Below are 20354 nucleotides of genomic sequence, written 5' to 3' on the forward strand. Positions count from 1 at the left end.
TATAATGCTATCTATAGCAGTTTTTTTGGTGGATCTTTCTGTTGTCTCTTATTCGTGAGCTCACTGAGACAACATTATGAGCACATGATAGACTCAGCACAGGTCTGCCCAAAGGAGACATAATTTGTAGGTCTCCCTGTTAAGAAAACTGGGCCAGAACCTTGGAGCTTTTAGTTCCGCTCATTGAAGTTGAGCTTGGAGTAAAACATTTTTATGTCATATCTTTGTTTTCTGAGACACATAATTCTTGTTCTAGTCTCATGGGTTTGAGCCCCTTTACAGTCATCCCAGAAAGACCTTGCTGCTGCCCCTAGATTTGATCCTTCTGAAAATAACTACGTCATCACATTTTTCTTATCAACTATAACAGAATTCCATTTAGGCTTGGGCTAGTATTAAAACAGCTTCCAGAGGTGGATAGAGGGTCTTGGACTGACATTCATATACTTCGTTGTGTTCAGATTCCTGCTCATTTACCCTTTAAAGAATGACAATTGGCACTTGTAATCCTGCAGATTTGTGTATACTGCAGTATTTATTATTGCTGCCCAGGGTCAGGCCTGTCTGAGCTGCGTTCTCTATGACTGTTTGTGTTAATGTGTGCACAGAACTTTCTCTTCCAACTTCTTGGCATTTTAAGGAGAGAAATGACTCCTCATTGCCTAGGACGCTATACCTTTTTAGTTTAATCATCTACAGTACCTAGCATAAGTCTAGGGTACCTTACTATTTAAAGTCTGCGAATCCCGGAAAAATGCCTGGACCTGCTATGCTGTTTACCAAAGGCAGTCTTAACCACCTAAGCCTCAGAGAGAGCCTATAATCAGGCCAAATCCTGTCAGCAAGAACACCGAAGCCATGTGTATGAGACTTTCCTGAGGGACACCAGCTCTTTCATCATAGTGATGTGCATTCTTTCAGGTGGGGTATGTATGTATGTTTTGTGTTTTGACATCAGAAAAGCAGTGTTTTTTTTTTTTGCCCTGTTAACAATTGCCATTTAGAAGGAAAGCTTTTGAGCTTTAACACAAAACAGAGCTATATCTAAATAGAAGAAAGAAATTTAGACTTTAAAAGACAGCTTTCCAAAAGGATGAAAATAGTACTTCGGAAATTATTGAAGGTTTTTCACAGAATTGTACCTGTGCTGTTGTCTGTTTGGCTGCAAATTGTGACTCTGTGTTTGGATAAGGTTGGAAACACTACTGTGACCAGTCAGTGAACTCTGTGGTCTTTGATGATACTGTGTTTTTAAAGAAGGATTATGACCTTCTTAGCTTTTTATTATAGGTCGTCAGTTACTTCGACTGGTCTCCCTGGTTGATGTAGGCATGGTCTCTTCAGGGACTGAGTCCAGCATCATCACCATTATAAAGGTAGCTGCTAGTTATTTAGTTTCTAGGGGTTCAGGTCATTGTGCTAGCTCTTTATACTCTTTGTCTCAATTACCCAACATAGCAATCCTGCAGAGTTACATGAACAAGCGGAAAAAAATGTTAAAGCTTTGACAGCTAGTATCAGAATTTCCTGAAAAAGAGAATTATTTTAATTGGGAAAATACTTTGATAAGTGCTTAGGGTAGAAACAGAGTCTCTGTCCCCAGTCTTGGTTGTTGACCAGATCTCGAGTTCAGAGGAGTGAGAAGCTACTAGTATCATTAAAGTAGAAAAACTGGAGCTTAGGAGAAGAGTTGCTGAGGAGAAAAGGTGTAACAGGTAAGAGGGTGTCAGCACCGAGCTGATGGAGAAGGGAAGGTTTTGGTGGTGAGATGCCCAGTTGGAAGAATGCACAAGGGGCCGACATGAGGATGAAACAGCAGACACCAACTTTATTGTGGGGAGCGCGCATCTGCTCTAATTTTCTGCTGCTCCCTTTCTTGTGCTCCCCTTCTGCTCCTCAGGGGACCACATGGTCTCCACACATATCAGAGTACAATAGTGGCATTCAGCCACACATGCATGGTACATATTTTACGCGCAGGCACCCTACTACACTAATGTAACATTCTAAATCCAGGGTCCTATTCCTTGCCGTGAGCCTGGATCACAGCCAGACCTGGGACCAGCCAGGCCTGGGACCCACAGAAGGGAGTGCAGTGTTCCCAAATCATGACTGCAGATATTCAGTGTCAGTAAAACTGTTCCTTGGTTTGAGTTCTTTGGGGAAGAAGGTAAAGAGGCAGAGTTGTGGGTCTTGAATTACTTCAGGCAGAGCAGGAAAAGTAACAGAGCACAGGAGGCCAGACTCTGAAGGGATCATGAGAGTGAATGCCTGAGAATTTGTTCACATCTTAGGAAAACATATTTCCCATAGGCCATAGAATTGGGGATATGAAGCAGTCTTGTATATATAACAAGGGCAGTAGAAGGTCATGAATTTTAAACCTTATACCTGTAGCTAGGACTCCTGTTGAGTAGACTTTCCTTTTATGTTGAATGTGACTGAGTCCTGGTGCATTGGTAATGTTGTGGTGGTGAATGTCCCTCTTCCTCTGTCTAGGACTTGGTTAGTCAGAGCTCTCATAAAAGCAAGCTTTCTGTAGAGCCGTGGGAAAATGGGACTGCCCACTTATTAGCACCTAATTCTATTTTGTGGTCCTGACTTGACTTCCTTTCTCTTTAAGCTTCAGAAACTTTGTTTCCTCATTACTTTTCCTACCTTTGTTGTTCTGCTTAGGCATCTCTTTAACTAAGGCCCTTTGTGAGCCAAGGCTTACTTTCTCTGACAGCCCAAAGTACTCCTCCAGTCTTTAAACTGCCTCCCTGGTATTGAGATATATATATATATATATATATATTTTTTTTTTTTTTTTTTTTTTACTTGGTATCGATCTTTATCCCTCTGGGAGATCTCTCTGCCTAGGGCAAGGGAGGGAGAAGCCCTTCTCTTTTCTCCATTATATATATATTTTTAAATTCAGTTGCCAAAAGTATGATCAATAATAGTTGGTAGATTGTCTTCACCTTAGATAGAAATTGGCCCTTTTGCCTATTGCTATAAACTAAAATAGGGTTGTAATTCCATTCTGTCTGGCCTAATAATAGCATAGTCATACTGAGAGTATTGTGATCCTATCACCTTGACATCAGTAGTCCACAGTAGGCAGCTACACATTTTCTTATCTTCTGCTTTTTGGTATAAGAAATATTTCTTGTCATAAGCTCATTGGCATAGAGGAGATTACACTGAACCCTAGGAACGTGTTCTTTCTGGCTGCCGATGCTTCCGTAAGCTGTCTTTGATTCTCAACTGCCCTTCTTTTTCTGGTCCCTTTCTTTCTCCTTTCCTACGCACCCCACCATCCTGTCACTACAGTTTTATAATAGAAAAATTCCTGAGCACGCTGTGTATGTAATAAGCTCTCAGTTGTCTGAGTGGAGTTGTTTGCTTCACAGTATTCGTAAGCACATCATCGCCATCGTCTCTGTCTGTTGTGTGTAGTTTTAGGTTATTGGAGGAACATAGGTCCACAGAGTTCTCAGAGACTCCTTGGATCGAGGTTACTTACTTACGTGAGCACCCTCCTTCTCCAGTGGTTCAGCAGGGCTTCTAAGCAAAACCATAAATTTCAAATTCTTTGTCCCTTCCCTACTTTTACTTAGGAGGAGTGCTAAAGTGGTCCAAAACTGGACAGCAAATTGGAGAAGGAAAAGCTTTAATTCTCCAAATGGTTCCTATGTGATTAAGATATGTCTGAATTTATAGATTCCCACTGAGTGTGAGATATTATGTAAGGTAGCTTAAATGTACCCAGTGTGTCAAACATAGATTCTCTGAGGACCTTAAGAACCAGAAAAGATGTATACATGGAGACAAATAAAAGGATGGAATGTAACTTTTTATAATATGAGATGATTCTGTCTTCCACGGTCCCTGTTTTTGCCTCTGAGACTGTAGGTTCTGCATTAGGCTTCTGATTAGTGGCAGGGTGGCGGAACTCCATTCCATCAAATTGAATTCACAGGAGCTTGATTGGTTTGAAAAAACAAACCTGTCAAGAGAAGGCTTCCTAAATAGAAATTGTAGGGATTCCTATTTGGGACCTGATATAACATGAGATTTATGTACAGTGAGCAGTGAAATGCATATACCGATTTGACTAGATGATGATCACTTTATTCTGCAGCTACTGGGTGTTATATTTTTCTCACATCTCCTTCCTCTCCCTGTGTTTGGGTCACATCTCACCTTCGAATCTTTTTGCCTTTGTTCTCCATCTTATTCATCAAACAACATCCTTCAATTTTAAAGGGTATTTCTTAAAACTCACTTTTGCAAGACCTTCCAACATTAGGTATAATGTGGTTTAATTATTAATAGAATTATATTATTCATCAAAGCCAAAAAGACAGTTTTTTTCATTTCTATTTTTTGTGTGGTGTAGTACTCTCCTATTTGCACAAAAGTTTACTTACATACATTAAAGGATTTTCTGCTATAAATCAAGCCCTGAACTATGATTTCTCAAGACTTGGGATCTCAGAGAAGTTTCCCGTGTGTTTTCTTCTTTTTATAGGCCCTGGTTTACATAATATTGGGTATTATGTAACCTATCATAGCTCTTTTTAGATAAGGATAAAAAGATAAAAAATATGACCTTTATGTATTATTTTGCACAGAGATAGTAAATTTTAAAAAAGTTCTGTCAAATACTTTGAACATCTTGAAGGGTACTAAATACAGACAGTAACTAAAATTTTAAACATCTTTATAAAAATTTTGTTTTGTTTTTTAACAGTTTAACATAATTTCTTAGTCCTTTCCTAAAATAGCAGTGATATGTCTAGTCATAAGAGAGAAAATACATGATTACAGATTCTAGAGATTTAGTCTGTACTTTATATTTGTTATTAAACATCTAACTTGTTCTTCACTGGATTCCTTATTATTCCTGTTAAACCCCAGACAAAACTTGATAGTCCAGGCTTATTTTATGTCTCATTTATCAATGACAAGCAACCTCAATCAGTTTATTTGAAATTGTAAAGGGTACCTGCTAAAAGGGTGTGCTATTATTTGACATGGTAATTATGTTTCAGTGACCTTAGTGTCTTGTCACATCGTTTCATGTGGGTGGACTGAGACCCGGAGTAGTTAAAATGACTTTCCACAAATTATTGCAAAGGTGTGGAAAACAGTGAATCAAATTCCATAGAGCCGGTTCTTGGCCTCTTTGACTTCTGCCTTTTCTTTGGTTGCCTACAATATATTTCATCAGATGGCACAGCACTGCCCCATAGTTTACATTTTAATATAATAAAATTTAGCAACCAATTAAAACGAAGTCATCGAAATGAAGACAGAAAAAATAACACATGACAGAAACCAAAGACCATCATACACACATAATCACTTTAAAAATGTTTTCAGTTTTCAGAAATTCTTGCTAAAATGCTTCTATCCATTCTTACTCAGCTGCTAAAATTCTTTCAAGAATCTGTCAATCTGTGGATCAGAATATCTCTAATTACAGGGTATGGCTCTTGTAAAATATAGTCTGACTAACAGAGCCAACTGGTAGCATAAAAATAAAAGCCTGTTTGCTGTAGTGATGTTCTCAGTGCTAAGATTTCTCTTAAGAGCTTTAGAGGAAGTCTGTAATGTGACATACGAAAGCCTTCCTATTTTCTCTCAGTGGTTTGTTTTCTCATCCCAGGTGGTAAAGTTGCTTGCCTCAAACCTGCCGAATATTTTTTCTTTTTTTATGTGAAACGTGGAAAGGATATTTTCTCCTTTGGCTGAAAATATGGAACTCATGTCAATGCTTTCTCTGTGTCTGAACAACTAGAAAAGCACAGAATCTGTTCACGCCTGCATTTAACACAGTGACCTGCTTGCTTGCACTGATGACCCGTGCCTGCTGTGCAACAAGGCAAGTGCTCACAATTGGCTCTGATGGCAAATGTGAAATTAATAGTGGGTGCTTCAGAGAAAGGGTATGTCATCCAGCTTGCTGCTGGAGTTCACCCTTGCATTAAGTGCTAATGAGAGTGATTTGTGAGGCAGAGAGCAGCTGAAGGAAGTACTTAGTCATGGCAATTTCTTTTATTCATGGTTCCTTCTCTCTGCCTCCAAAATTCTACAGTTCTTCCTTGTGTAGTAGATCGTTGTCATCCAGGGCATTGCACTTGGTTCTCTTGGAATTGGGCTGTCTTCAAGATTGCTTTTTTAGCCCAGCTGGTTGAAAAAAAGAAACCAATTTCATATTGTGCTGATGTGCAAAGTGCTTTAATCAATGACTTAAAGTGACGGGCTCATGGCAAACAACAGAAGCTCTTAACCAATTAAGATGGTTAGGAAAGGATGTTTGGCTTTTGTTAAAATAGTCACTAATCAGCTGAAATGTGTTAAGAGGAGTCTAGAAACAGTAAAATGCAATAAAAGTGTTTTGGTGCTCCCCGTTCAAATTGCAAGCCCAAGGCAAAAAATATGCTGACACAAAAAGAAGTGGCAAGTATAATTTGATACGGTTAGTACTGTCTGTTATCTATGTCTACATAAAACTCTAAAAAATGGCATGGTTCTTTCTTTGGTCAGAAAAGGGAAGGGAGTTTGGTTCAGATATAAAGCACAGTTTTAGCAGGGCTTGAGAATTTTATCAAGATAGGTGTCTTTGGACATAGGAGAAAAAGAAAAGTTAACTATATTATTTTATTTTTATTTTTCACGGTTCCTTATGGGCAGTTGGAGAAAAATCTTAATAGTTAGGATCAAAGACCCTGCTGTGGACTTGCATAGTGCCCCCACTCCCCCAAACTCATATGATAAGGCCCTGTACTCTGATGATATTTGGAGATGGAGTCTTTAGGAGGGCATTCAGTTTAGATGAGATCATGAGAGTGGAGCCTTCCTAATGGGATTAGTGCTCTGATAAGAAGAGATACCAGTTTGCACTCTCTCTTCTTTCTCTCTCTCTCTTTTGTCTCTCTGCCATCTGAGAATACAGTAAGGTGATTCAAGCCAGGAGGAGGGCCCTCACCAAAACCTGACCATGCTGGCCCTAGCCTCCAGAACTGTGAGAAAAAAAATTTCTGTTGTTGAAACCACCTAGTCCATGGTATTTTGTTATGGCAGCCTGAGCTAACTAATAACAGGCCCATTTTCATTTCCTTTGTCAGATTAAACTGCTGAAATATGTAGCTTATCTCTTTATGTCTTTCAGTGATAATGCGATGCAACCCTAACACTCAGTCACTGTAGGCCATTAGAGTCAGGAGCCATATTCCAGATGAGAACTACCCTTTGATAATTCCTCTGCCCTTGGAATTAAATAGTGTTTCTTTAGGACATTGAGGACAAGATTTGCTATATGAGTTTTAGCAGTTATTCTGAAGTAGAAACATCTAGTGTCTCCCCTTTGTCTGTGGTAAATCTCTTGGCTAAATTGTACCTATTTATTGCCACCTTTTTATAGTTCATTGAAGTATAATTTTCTACTATAAAATGTGTTCATCCTAAGTGCAATTCAGGGATCTTTTTGTAAATTTATAAAGTTCTACAATCATCACAACAATTCAGTTAAAGAACTTTTCTCTCACTCCCAAAAGTTCCCTGTGACCATTTGTAGTCACTTCTTTTTTTCCCACCCCCACCCCCCAAGCAACCACTTTCTGTTTCTATAGATTTGCCTTTTCTGGAAATTTCACATAAATGGAATCACTCAATATTCAGTCTTTTGCATCTGGCTTTTTCATTTAGTTAGTGTTTTTGAAGTTTGTCCATGTTGTAGCATGTATCAATAATTGATTTCTTTTTATTGCCAAATAATATTCAATTTTATGGCTATATCTCATTTTATTGATTCATTCATCAATTGATGAATATTTGGATTGTTTCCAGTTTTTAGCTATTACAAATAATGCTTCTATGAACATTTGTATACAAATCATTTATGTTTTTATTTTTCTTGAGTAAGAATGGATTTGCTGGCCATATGGAAAGTTTATGTTTAACTTTTTAAGGAATAGCCACTTTTTCAGAAGCACCTTACCATTTTACATCTCCACCAGCAGTGGATGAGGGTTCCACTTTCTTCACATCCTTGATAACATTTGTGATGTTGTCAGTCTTTTCAGTTATAGCTCTTCTAATGCCAATGTATTGGTATATTATTGTGGTTCTAATTTGCAGCTCCTTAAAGACTAATGATGCTGACCTGACCATTTTTCATGTACTTATTAGCTATTCATAGATCTTTGGTGAAATGTCTATTCAAATCAGTTGCCCTTTTTTTGACCATTTTTAAATTGGGATTGTCTTATTGAGATGTAGAGAGTTCTGTATAAATTCTAGATACAAGTCCTTTATGAGATATATGATTTGCAAATATTTTTTATAGTCTGTTGTTTGTCTTTTTAATGGTGTCTTTTGATGTGTAAATTTCTTAATTTTGATTACCTTTTTTTTTTATTTTTTTCTTTTATGGACTATCATTTTGTTGTCGTATATAAGAAATCTTTGCCTAGCCCAAGTCACAAAGATTTTCTCCTATGATCTGGACATTTTAGATCTATAATCCAGTTTTAGTTGATTTTTGTAAATGGGTATGAGGTACATACCTAGATTTATTGTTTATCATAGGGGTAACAAATTGTCCTAACACCATTTATTGAAAAGACTGTCCCTTTCCCATAAAATTGCCTTGGCACCTTGTTGAAAATTAGTTGACTATAAATGTAAGAGTTTATTTCTATACTCTTCAGTTCTATTTCATTGTCCTATGTCTGTCCTTCACTAATATATTGTTTTGATTACTTTAGCTTTATAGTAAGTTTTAAAATACTGTAGTATGTTTTTCAGTTTTGTTCTTTTCTAAAATTGTTTGGCTAATCTAGATCCTTTGCATTTCTGTACAAAGTTTAGGATCAGCTCTTTAATTTATACACCAAAAAAAAGCCACTGGAATTTTAATAGGGATTGCATTGAGTATATAAAATAATTAAGGGCAAATTTTCATCTTAACAATATTGAATTTTCTAATCTATGAACATGGAATATTTTTTATTTATTTAGATTTTATTTACTTTCTCTTCATAGTGTTTTATAGTTTTTAGTTACAAGTCCTACACTTCTTTGGTTAATTTTTTTGCCTAGTTTTTATTCTCTTTAATGCTGTCATGAATGGAATTTTTTAAAGTTATTTTTTGGATTTTTTGTTTCTAGTATATAGAAGTATTGACTTCTGAATACTGATCTTCTATCCTGCAACCTGGTTAAATTTGTTTATTAGTTCTAATTGTTTTTATATACTCCTTAGGATTTTCTACGTACAGGATTATGTTATCTGCAAATAAAGGCAGTTTTACACTTTCCTTCCTAATGTATATGCCTTTAATTTCTTTTTTTTGATTGTACTAGCTGGAACATCCAGTACAATGTTGAATACAAGTGATGAGAGTCAATATCCTAGCTTCTAATCTTAGGGCAAAAGCTTTTATTAGTCTTTCACCATTATTATGATATTAGTTCTAAGTTTTTCTCAGATTCTTTTATCAGCTCAAAGAAACCTTCCGTTTCTAGTTGGTTGAGAGTTTTTATTATGAATGGATGTTGAGTTTTGTCACATGGATTTTCTGTTGAGATGATCATGTGGGTTTGATTCTTCTGTTAATGTACTGTATTATATTCATTGGTTTTCAATTAAACCAGCTTTGCCTGCAGAGATAAATTTCAGTCAATCATGATATATAATCCTTTTTGTATGTCCTGAATTCATTTTGCTAATATTCTGTTAGGAGTTTTGTGTGCATGTTCATGAGGGATGGTAGTTTTCTTGTGGTGTCTTTGGCTTTGATATCAGGAATATACAGGTCTCATAGAGTGAGTTAGGAAGTATCTCTCATCCTTTTCGAGATTAGTATTATATCTTCTTTAAATATTTGATAGAATTTTCCAGCAAAGCCTTCTGGGCCAGAGTTTTTTGTAGGAAACTTTTAAATACTAATTCAGTTTACTTATTTACAATATTTACTTATTATCGATTTAGTCTTTCCATTTATGGTTGAGTCAGTTGCAATAATTTATGTCTTTATAAGAATTTGTGCATTTCCTCTAAGTTATCTAATTCATTGGCATAATTTTCATATTGTTTTTCCCTTAAAATATTTTTAAGTTCTGTTGGTCAAAATTCTCCTCTTTTATTTCCGATTTTGCTAATTCATATCTTATCTTTTTATTGGTCGTTCTAAGTAAAGTTTTATATATGGTGTTAAAAAAATTTAACTGAGTGAATTTGAAGATCTAATTGGCTTTATTAACTGATTCGTGAATCAGGCAGCATGTCAGCTAGCAAGCAGAGAGATACTCTTAGGAGTTATACAAGATAGAAGACTTTTATAGAAAGGAGAGTAGGTCAGAGAAGTCATCAGCAAGAGAAAAATGAAAGTTCATTGGAGGAAGTAAGTTCAAGTGATAACAGCTTTTCATTGGCTGAGCTAAGGTGTTTCTGTTGGCCAGGCTTGTTACTGGGCAAAAGGAAAACCTGCCGGAGTAATAAAGTAGCTGCACTTCCTGTTTGAGAGACAAGGTAGTCTCCCTTTTGGAGTCTGTAATTAATATGGAGAGGTAGGGTGTGAGAGCTGCCTCTACAGGCCTCTCGACTACAATTTTAGTTGAAATTTCCTTTATTAATTTTCACAATGGATTTTCTTTATCTTTTATAAAAGATCTTAACTTTTAGTTTTGTTGATTTTTCGCCATTATCTTTAAAAAAAAATTTTTTAATTTCATAAATTTCTGCTCCAGTCTTTATTATTCCCTTTCTTTTACATGCTTTAATTTAATTTGGTCTTTTTTTTGTTTTTTACTAGTTTCTTAAGATTATATTTGAAACCTCATTTCTTTTCTAATATAATCATTTAAAGCTGTACATTTTCCTCTAGCCAGTTCTTTAGCTCACCACCATAAATTGTGATGTTATGTTTTCCTTTTCAAGTTCAGTAAAAATACTTTGTGATTTCTTATGTGATTACTTCTTCAACCCTAGGATTATTTAGAAGTATGTTGTTTAATTTTCAAATATTGGTGATTTTCCAAATTTCTTTGCTATTGATTTTTAATTTTACTCTTGTGATTGGAGAACATATTGTGAATGGCTTCAACCTTTTTAAATTTATGGAGACTTGTTTTATGACTTAGCATAAAGTCTATTCTGACAGATGTTCCATATGCCCTTTAGAAGAACGTGTATTCTGCTGTTGTTTGGTCGAGGATTCTGTAAATGTCAGTCATTTAGGATGATGATTTGTTCAAATCTGTGTCTTCGATTTTTCTGTCTAGTTTTCTCCATGATATTTTGAATATTGAAAGTTACTCATCTTGAGACCTTATGGGCTAGTTAGACTTTTTATAATTTTTGCCCCACCTAGCTAATTAAAATATAGAGACCCAAGTGAATTTCTCATAGTACCAATAAAGAAAACATTGTCAGTTCAGGTAATAAAATGTACTTTAAATAAAGGTCTTCAGGTATGGGAATTAAAAAAAAAAAAACTTAAATTCATGTATCGTAAGATTATATTTGTGCTTCAGAATCCTCTGCTTCATGGCAGGAGTTCATTTACATTAGTACAGGGAAAATAGTATAGATTTCAGGAACTTGTTAGAGCACAAAGATGATTAGTTCTGAATAATGAAAGAAAACCAGTTTACATTTTAGTGACAATAGGTATTTTAGTATATCAAGTTTTAGGTCATTTTATAGATTTGGAAAATTTGTAGGTTCATTATTCCTTTCATTTGTTTCTTCTTTGGTGCCATTTCTCAAGGTTTATTTTGTTTGATTCATTATTTGTTGAATACACTGAGAAGCAGTTACATGGAATAACCAAGGTTGCATTATCCCATAATTGTCCCCGTTTCTAATTACTCATTAGATACAGCCAGCAAGACTTATATCTTGGAATTTTTAATATACAGTTATACGGAGGGTTGAATCTACAAACCAAAGATAAAATTTGCCTGCAGCAAATCTGGTTTAACTTGATAGACTTTCCTGAGAACAGAGGATGAAAATAAATAATTTCTAAGGTCCTTTTTCATACCACCCTTTAAGTATATGAGTAGTAAACAGAAAGAACTAAGTGCTTCAGAAAGAAGAAAACAAAAAAGAGGATCAATGAATTAGAATTATTTTGAGCTTCATCATCAGTAACTGCCAAGCCATGAAAAATGTCTCTTCCTTTAGGACTCACTAGAAATAGAAACAGTTGTTTATTGTCTACTTATGTGATAGCTTCTTATGTGTCTCGAGATAATTTAATTGTTCCTGTGACTTCTCTTCATTAAAAAATAAGTACTCATTGGACAAAATCAAATAGTAATATAGTTGTACATAAAGTTAAAAAGAAGTCTCTATTTTCATCGTCTTCCTCTCTTCCAAACTTTCCTCATACCCACGTTCTCTACCTTCTTTTCTCACTCTCTCTTCATAGGAATAACCCTGTTAATTCCTACTAATCCTCTATATTGTAGTTAAGATGGTTCATTGTTTTAGGGTATGGTAAATTGGGGTTATAGCCATAGGTAGTACATTTGGGGAAATCCCACCCATTCCCAGTGGGATCAAGCAGTTTGATCCGAGAAAAAGAAGCTTATAACAAAATGGAATGAGGCTAAGTCATACTTGATAAGCAAAAACAAAGATGCCTGCATGCATATATTCACGACAGTGTTGGAAAATGATATCTCATCCACACACACCTGCGCACATCTCTTACATAGCCTGTTACTTTTTGTCTATGTATATCCATAGAGCTTTATTTTAACCATTTTCATCTCTGTAAAATTGAGATAAAGGGCAGTCATAGAGTTCTAGACTGTCCATTTCATTAGTGATGACTAATACTGAATGTATAGTGTGTGAGTCTAAATTGAAGGAACACAAAATGACATCTTCATTCTGTAGATTTTAATAGGAGTAAACCATTCAGCAGATGCCTAGTGTCTTACTATGTGCTAATCATTGTGGCAAGACACAGACAGTAAACAAAAATATATATGTCAAATGGTGATAAGCACTTGTGTTAGTTTCCTATGGCTGCTGTCACAAAGTACCGCAAACTGGCTGACTTAAAATAGCAGAAGTTGATTTTCTCACAATTCTGGAGGTTAGAAATCCAAAATCAAGGTGTCAGAAGAGTTGGTTCCATCTGAGGACTCTGAGGGAGAATGTCTTCCATGCCCCTCTCTTAGCTTTTGATGACAGCTTAGTGTTCCTTGGCTTATACATTCATCACTCCAGTCTCTGCCTCCATCTTTACATGGAATTCTCTCTGTGTGTCTGTATCCAAATTTACATCTTCTTATAAAGACACCAGTCATAGTGAATTGGGGCTCATCCTTATGACCTCATCTTAATTGGATTACATCTACAAGGATTCTTCCCAAGTAAGATCGCATTCTGAGGTTATGGAAAAGGCATGAATTTTGAGAGAACACCATTCAACTCATACTAGCACTACAGAAGAAGATAAAATAGGACGATGGGATAGTGAAACCTGGGGTGAGATGGGTTCGTGATTTTATGTAGAGGATCAAGGAAGGCTCACTTTTAGGGTGTCATATAAACAGAATTGAGGAAAGTAGAGGAGAGACTGGTGGATACTTCTGGGGAGACCTTTGCAGACAGAGGGAGCAGCCTGTTCCTCAGAAGCAGGAGTAGGTTTGGCTTTGTCTAGGAGCTTCAGGGGGCATCGGTTTGCCTGGAGGAAAGAAGTAGAAGATGAGATCAGAGAGGCTGCTGAGGCACATACCATGTAAGGCCACCTAGACCTTTTGCTTTTACTCTGAGCAAAATGGGAAACCACTGAAGAGTTCTAAGTAGAGGATCATGTGATTGATTTATGTTTTAAAAGGTGCTCTGGCTGCCATGTTGGGAATGGATAATGATTGACATAGGCAGATAAATTAGAAGGCTACTAGTAATCCAAGTGAGATAGGTAGTATTGGAGGTAGTAAGAAGAGGTCAGATTCTTGATATGTTTTGAAAGTAGAATTGACATGTTTTGCTGATGTTTTGAATGTAGAGTATGAGAGAAAGAAACAGGATGACTCCAAAGCTTTTTGGCCTAAGCAACTGGAAGGAATTGTTATTTACTCAGAAGGAAAAGATACAAAGTTGGTTATACCCATCTGAACTTCAGGAAAAAGATTTGGGTTTATAAATATAAATCTGAGAGAAGTCAGCATAGACATGCACTGTAGAGATCTGAGGCTGGATGAAATCCTTGCGTGAGAAGAGGTTTGGGGTCTAGGGCACAGGTGGAGGGGGTAACTAAAATGAATTAGTTCATCCAAGGCAATAAGATGGAAAGCAGAGTATGGGTACAGATGCAGGTGGGTGACCAGTTCGAAGAAGAATTCATGGAGGAGATTGGCATAACCTGAGCGATAAAAGACTGGAGAGGCGAGGGCCTAAAGAAAGACATCTCAAGTGAGGCAACAACGTAAGTAATGGGGTTTCCTGGTGCTGTGGGTGCTAATAGGACTTTCCCCAGAATAAGAGATTTTTGTTACTATTGTTTGCCTCTTGAGTTTACTGTCGATAAGCATTTCTGACCACTTTGTACTCATTTCTAATTCTCTTATAATTTCTAATCATTTTCTAGATCTGTCTCTTCAGTTCCATCCTAACTACCACTATGCCAATTCAGGCTTTCATTACTTTACCATTAGACAGTTATAGCACTCTATATTAATTATCCTCAGAGTTATTCTCATTCAACTCACTATATGTTGGTGCAGATTTAGCTCCTTATAGCGCAGATTTGATTATGGGTCAGCCCATCTTAATTATTCTTCATATCTTTAAAATTAGTGCCCCATTCCAGGCTTTCTACGATCTGGTCCTACCTGCCATTCCAGACCCATCCTCTAGAGGTCCCCTTTGTAATCTCTGTACTCAAAACCAATTGTATTCCTTCTAATACCTTTGTGACATTGGCTTTCCTGCCTCTGTTTGCTCATGATATTCCTTCCACCAGAACGTCTATTCTTTTTTCTCACTCCCAAATCCCATTCTAAAGAGATGCTTGTGATTTAAGAGCTAATATATCTTGGGATACCAATGCCCAGTAGTAGTTTTATTGTAGTATGATTCATTATCAAAAATGCTGCTGCTAGTCTACCATCAGTGGCACAAATACCTCCATCTGTTTTTATATTCTCTGCATACTTCCAGCTAAAGTAATTTTTCGTTTGTTTTCATTGTTGATTTTAACAAAGCAGTGCTTGGGAATAATAACAATTTGAAATTTTTGAATTATGGCAAAATTAATTCTCAGGTTCTTTAGAGTAATTCATAAATATTAGCCCTATCAAAGTGTCTATAAATATGTCTATATTTAAGTTTTATAATATTACACAACTTTATTCACAAAATCAGAAAAAAGTAGGGAAAAAAATGAAAAGAAAAAAGAAGGAACTAAGGGGTCCTTAAAGAAAGGTACCATCTAAACACAGGGCATCATTATTTCTCAATTTTTAGAAAGACTTACCACATAGAATATGGTTGTTTTAAAATTTCTGGTACTTGATATTTCCTTGGAAGAATGAGTCCAATTTTTGTGGCATCGTAAAACATCGATGCCGTCTCCCGCTACTCCATCATCCACAAAAGCGCATTCAACTTGTAAGCCTGCTTCTCTCCTTGCTGAGGTGTCTGACTCATCACACAGTGTATCTCCTACTAATACATGAATTCTACTTCCATTCAATTACCAACTTGTAATTGGATCCCACTCACTGCCAGATTGGTCTCCTGTTCCAGTGTGTTTTTTCTTGGCTGCGCTGTTACTATGGCTCCTTGGTTCCCTCTGCTTACTTCCTGCATTCGTTTGATGACATTCACCCAGGTATTGATGCTAGAGAGATACCATAAAATTGCTACAGTACCAAACACTATGTTGTCTTGTGTTCTGCTTCCTTCCTACTGCCCATCGGAAGAGGATCGAGTCTACATGGTAAGGTTCCGAAGTCTTCTCTGTCACTTGTATTTTAGTGAGCTTCACCAAGTTTCAGAATTCTAGGACCTTAGAAAATTGTGGAGACCCTCTTTCTCTGCCCTCTCTACCTCCACACCCAACACATACTTCCAAGCATATGACATATATGTTACATAAATAAGCCAAAGAAATCACTTTCTTGTTTGATGAGGTCTTCCTTTAGTTTCCTTCTTATGTTAAGCATCATGTCCCAGTTTTGTACTTTTAAGTGCGTTCCTTTCTGGAATTGGGGAAATTAGTTACACTGAACTAGAGTGGATGTTCTTTGGTCTTTAGTTAACCACTATATGCCCTGTAAATATTAATTGATAGCCTTCAGGTTTTATGGGACATGTTCGGTGAGTCATTATGGTTAAATGGAATGTTTTTAATAAAAGATTTAAAGACCTTAGAATGCCATGGAACCACCCCACTGACCAGGAAACCAAATTTTTCAGCTGACTCAGGAACAGATTTTCTGGTCTTACACTCAGGTTATTTAAGATGAGAAACATTATTCACCCAGAATGGAAAAGACTTGTCATAATATTCTCTTACAAAAAGTAAGCTTACAACCAGTGGGCTAACTGGGTGCCATTTTTTTAGTTTCTCAATTGCTTGCACTATCACCTTTTTTCAAGAGTGAGCTAAGACCAAGAGACCTTCAGTATCATTCTCCCTGTGGCTACAAAGTAGGACTCACAGCACAAATACAAACAAAAATAAAACAAAGATCTCATAGTCTGCAGGAATGGATTCTGACAATAAAGACTTTGCATTTACTCTGCTCCTTATGCCTGGGGTTTTAATTTAACACATCAATGAAAAGGCTGCATTTAAAAAGGGGAGAAAACACCCAGCAGGACTTGCTTTTATTAGTGCAATTTGTAAGAAATTACTGCATTTAATGAGAAAATCGTTAAGCATGAAGAAATGGACTGTTATTGAACTTATGGAGTTTAAATGGTGAGGTTTTAATTGACTTTTTTAGTTATTGGTAAGAAAAATAATAATGATACTAAAACCACCATGACTTTGTACAGTTTAGGTGGTCAGCACTTTATATACCTTAGTTCATTTTCCTGTGCCTCCGGTCATGCATAATATTATGTCTGTGGCATTCTCCTCTATGTGATGTCCACTGACTTTTTATGTTCTTAAAAGGGAGGCAGGCAACTTCTGCCTCTTAGGTGAGGAAGTCTGAGGCTGAGTCTAGTGTAACAGTTTCTAAAAGGATGAAGGACAGGGACGAGGCAAAGAGCAGGGCAGAACTGTGTTTGCTTCACAGACCAGCTTCTTAAATATAAGGTAACATTTGAATGTCTTTCAGGTTCTTAAAACTTATACTTTTTCCTTAGCTTTCAATTTCTTTTGTTGGCCACCCAGTGATTTCTTTTTCTCCAGTGAGACTGTTTCATTAAAGACTGCAAAACTAAAAAACAGGAATGCTAGATTAAGGAGCACAAACATTCAGGGCAAATTATTCCTGGGATCTTAGATCTGAACTCTTTTGGAAGTAGAAACAGAAAGGATATTTAAGAAATTAATCAGCATATCTTTTGTCATTTAGAGGAAAAATATTTAGGATACTTTCTTTTGGCACTTATATTTTCAGAAGTACATTTGACTTCTGAAAGGACATGAGCACCATGAGAAGGGTCCAGTCACTTCCAGTTCCTCTGGTTTATCATCACAGTCTGCATACTGTTTGGCAGCTGTTTGCTGTGTTTCACCATATTAAACCTGAAAGAAAAGAAAATGTATGTAGCTCTAAAGATGTTTCAAATGGAAGTGAAAATCATGTTTTTTACTTAACTCTTTTTTGTAGAAGTACAGCTTTAAAAAAAGTAAATGGGAAAAGCTTTAAATATGCTTACAAACCTTTCAATAACTTTCAGTTGAATTTTATTGTATCCTACCTCACTGGAAAGAAAGAAAATAAATCTGTACATTTTATCTTCCCTTATTATTTATTATATTATTACTGTCTCCTGGAACTATCCAGTGGGTTTACAATAATACACTGCGCTGGTGGCCCCTAGATCCACTCCTCACCCTTTCCCTGGGTGCCGATCTGGGGCGGAGTGGGGCAGAGCTGGCTCCTCCAAGTGCATTTCCCAGGCTTCCAAGTCTACAGGCTTCCTACTGGGTTCAGCCAATAGGAGACCTGATGAGACATTGGTAGATAGTAAGGAGGGAAGGCGAAGCCAGGGTATTTCTCTTTCTTCTTTAATGTGTTGGGCAGCATCTCCAGTCTTCCATGGTTTCAGCTCCCTTGGACCAGGACTGTGAACTCTACGGACACCCCCTCTTTCTTCCTTCTTTATTCTTTTCTCTCTTCTCTCTCTTCCCTTCCCTTCTCTTCCTTTTCCATACACTGTCAAGGGATGCTAAGGGCTTCTTGCTGTTCATAATCTCTTGGTTGCAGGACCATTCTCAGTTGGCATTACAGTCTTTCATCACCTGTGTAACAGTTGCCTGCATTAAATATTCAGTGATTTCTGTTCTGGTTGGGCCCTGACTGATACACAGAGCCTCTACCCACAGTGGCCAATTTATATCCTTTAATAAGGTGACATAAGGATGCCTCTTTGTGATCCGTTTCTGTTTTAGTTGCCTATATTAAAACACACTCATTTTCTTATCAGGCAAATGTTTCTCTTAAGTTTCTGGCTTAAAACAGTGATTATAATTTACACGTAGATTTAATTAGTGGCAGACTGGACTATTAGAGTTTTATTTGCTGTTAAATATCATTTATTTTTATTCCCTTAATGACTGACCTGACCATATACTTATTTAAGTGCTTGATTTTTATTGTCAGTTTTTCATTTTGTTTTATAAAGATGCCATTGTCATTGGCTATATAAATCTGTTCTTAACATCTAAAAATGATTTAACTGCTGATAACTGCAAAATGTGCACCTCTTCAGTAAGCAGAATTCACATGAAGCATTGCGATAGTGAGAAGAATTAAATTGGGAAACATCCTGAAGGATGTCTGGCTTCAGCAAAACCACTTGAGATGGCTTTCCAGTCCTTTACACATGGTGTGTGACAGATCAGTGAACCTACTGCTTTTGTGGCTCGGACTGATGGAGGGGAGAAACCCACAATGAATGACTTTCTTTCAGTTTCTTAGAAATATCTTTACAGAGAACAGAGGTGGTAAGTTAGTATAAAGTCAGAAGCCAGCAAGCACAGGTGTTTTGGCACTTGTGACTATGTAGCAAGAAGGGAGGTGATTGGTTTTGTGGGACTTTGGATGGTGCTGAGTGTTTTATCTAGACAGGGAGAACATACATTTCAGATTAAACAAGAAAATTGCCATTTTTCTCTTATATAACATTTCTGAATCTGGGTGATATTTTAATATAACTCTAAAGTACTATTGTTTTGAGACTAATTTTGCATATCAACAATCTGTATTCATGTAAGATGCTGGGTTAATACATAATGCCCATATTTAAAACCTCAAATTCCAGAACAGACATTTTGATTTTGAAGACTCCTTGAGGTAAATGATGGCCCTTGCCTGACTTAGTGTCCTAAGATGAATGGCCCTTCCAATGCCCTTTTTAGATATTAGCTACTAATGAGTATTATTGAGCCTTTGACTAATTCTGAGAAGCATTTTGGTAACTTACTGAGCATTGGGGCTGTGACTTACTGAGTATGAAGACTGACAGGCCGTTCCTTAGCCCTGTGATCGATGTAGAAGCAGAGAAAAGCACTCCGATGCTCAACATTTCCTTTGTGTGGGGCATGGGGGGTAGTCAAAGCATACTCCAGCCAAAGGATATTATTTTTGTCAGGCACTTCTGCATTTTACTTTTATTAAAAGTGGCAGGAAAATAAGAAGTGCCACCAAACTTGGGAAGGGAAGTCTCTTGTCCACACCCCATTTTGATACTCAGTATATTATTAAAAGCATCATCCATCACCGGTATTCGCTAGTGTTAGATCGTTCATTACAATCATTGAACCACAAAATAGTCTAGGTAGAGGGACAGAATTCAGAATCATGGGCCAGATGCACAAACCATGTAACTGATTATTCCTAGAAGGGCAAAATCTGGGTCTTTGTATTCATTGGATTTGTTGGAAGTATGGATATGTTTATCTGTGTTCCTGAGCCTTCTGGAGGAAAGGCTAGAACAGTATAACATGTAAATAAGGAAACCAAATCCAGATAGGCCCACAGATACAAAAGGACTTAATTCTTAAATAGAAACTGGCTATCGACATTCCTACTTCCTTTTCTTTGAATCCTTCTTTCCCATGTTATTGCAAGTGGATTGTTGCCTTTTGCATTTGCTTTATTTTAGCCTCTTGAATATTTTTGTCTGTAAGATGATAACTGTGTGCGTGTGT

The 20354-nt window shown here is 36.7% G+C and overlaps 1 protein-coding gene across 1 annotated transcript in view; it reads left to right on the forward strand.

Moving 5' to 3' along the window:
* The window catches only part of XRCC5 (X-ray repair cross complementing 5), a 77049-nt gene that overhangs the window by 40899 nt on the left and 15796 nt on the right, over positions 1 to 20354 (forward strand).

The sequence above is a fragment of the Pteropus medius genome, unplaced genomic scaffold (genome assembly GCF_902729225.1).
Source record: "Pteropus medius unplaced genomic scaffold, Ma_sr-lr_union100, whole genome shotgun sequence".
Classification (NCBI taxonomy): domain Eukaryota; kingdom Metazoa; phylum Chordata; class Mammalia; order Chiroptera; family Pteropodidae; genus Pteropus; species Pteropus medius.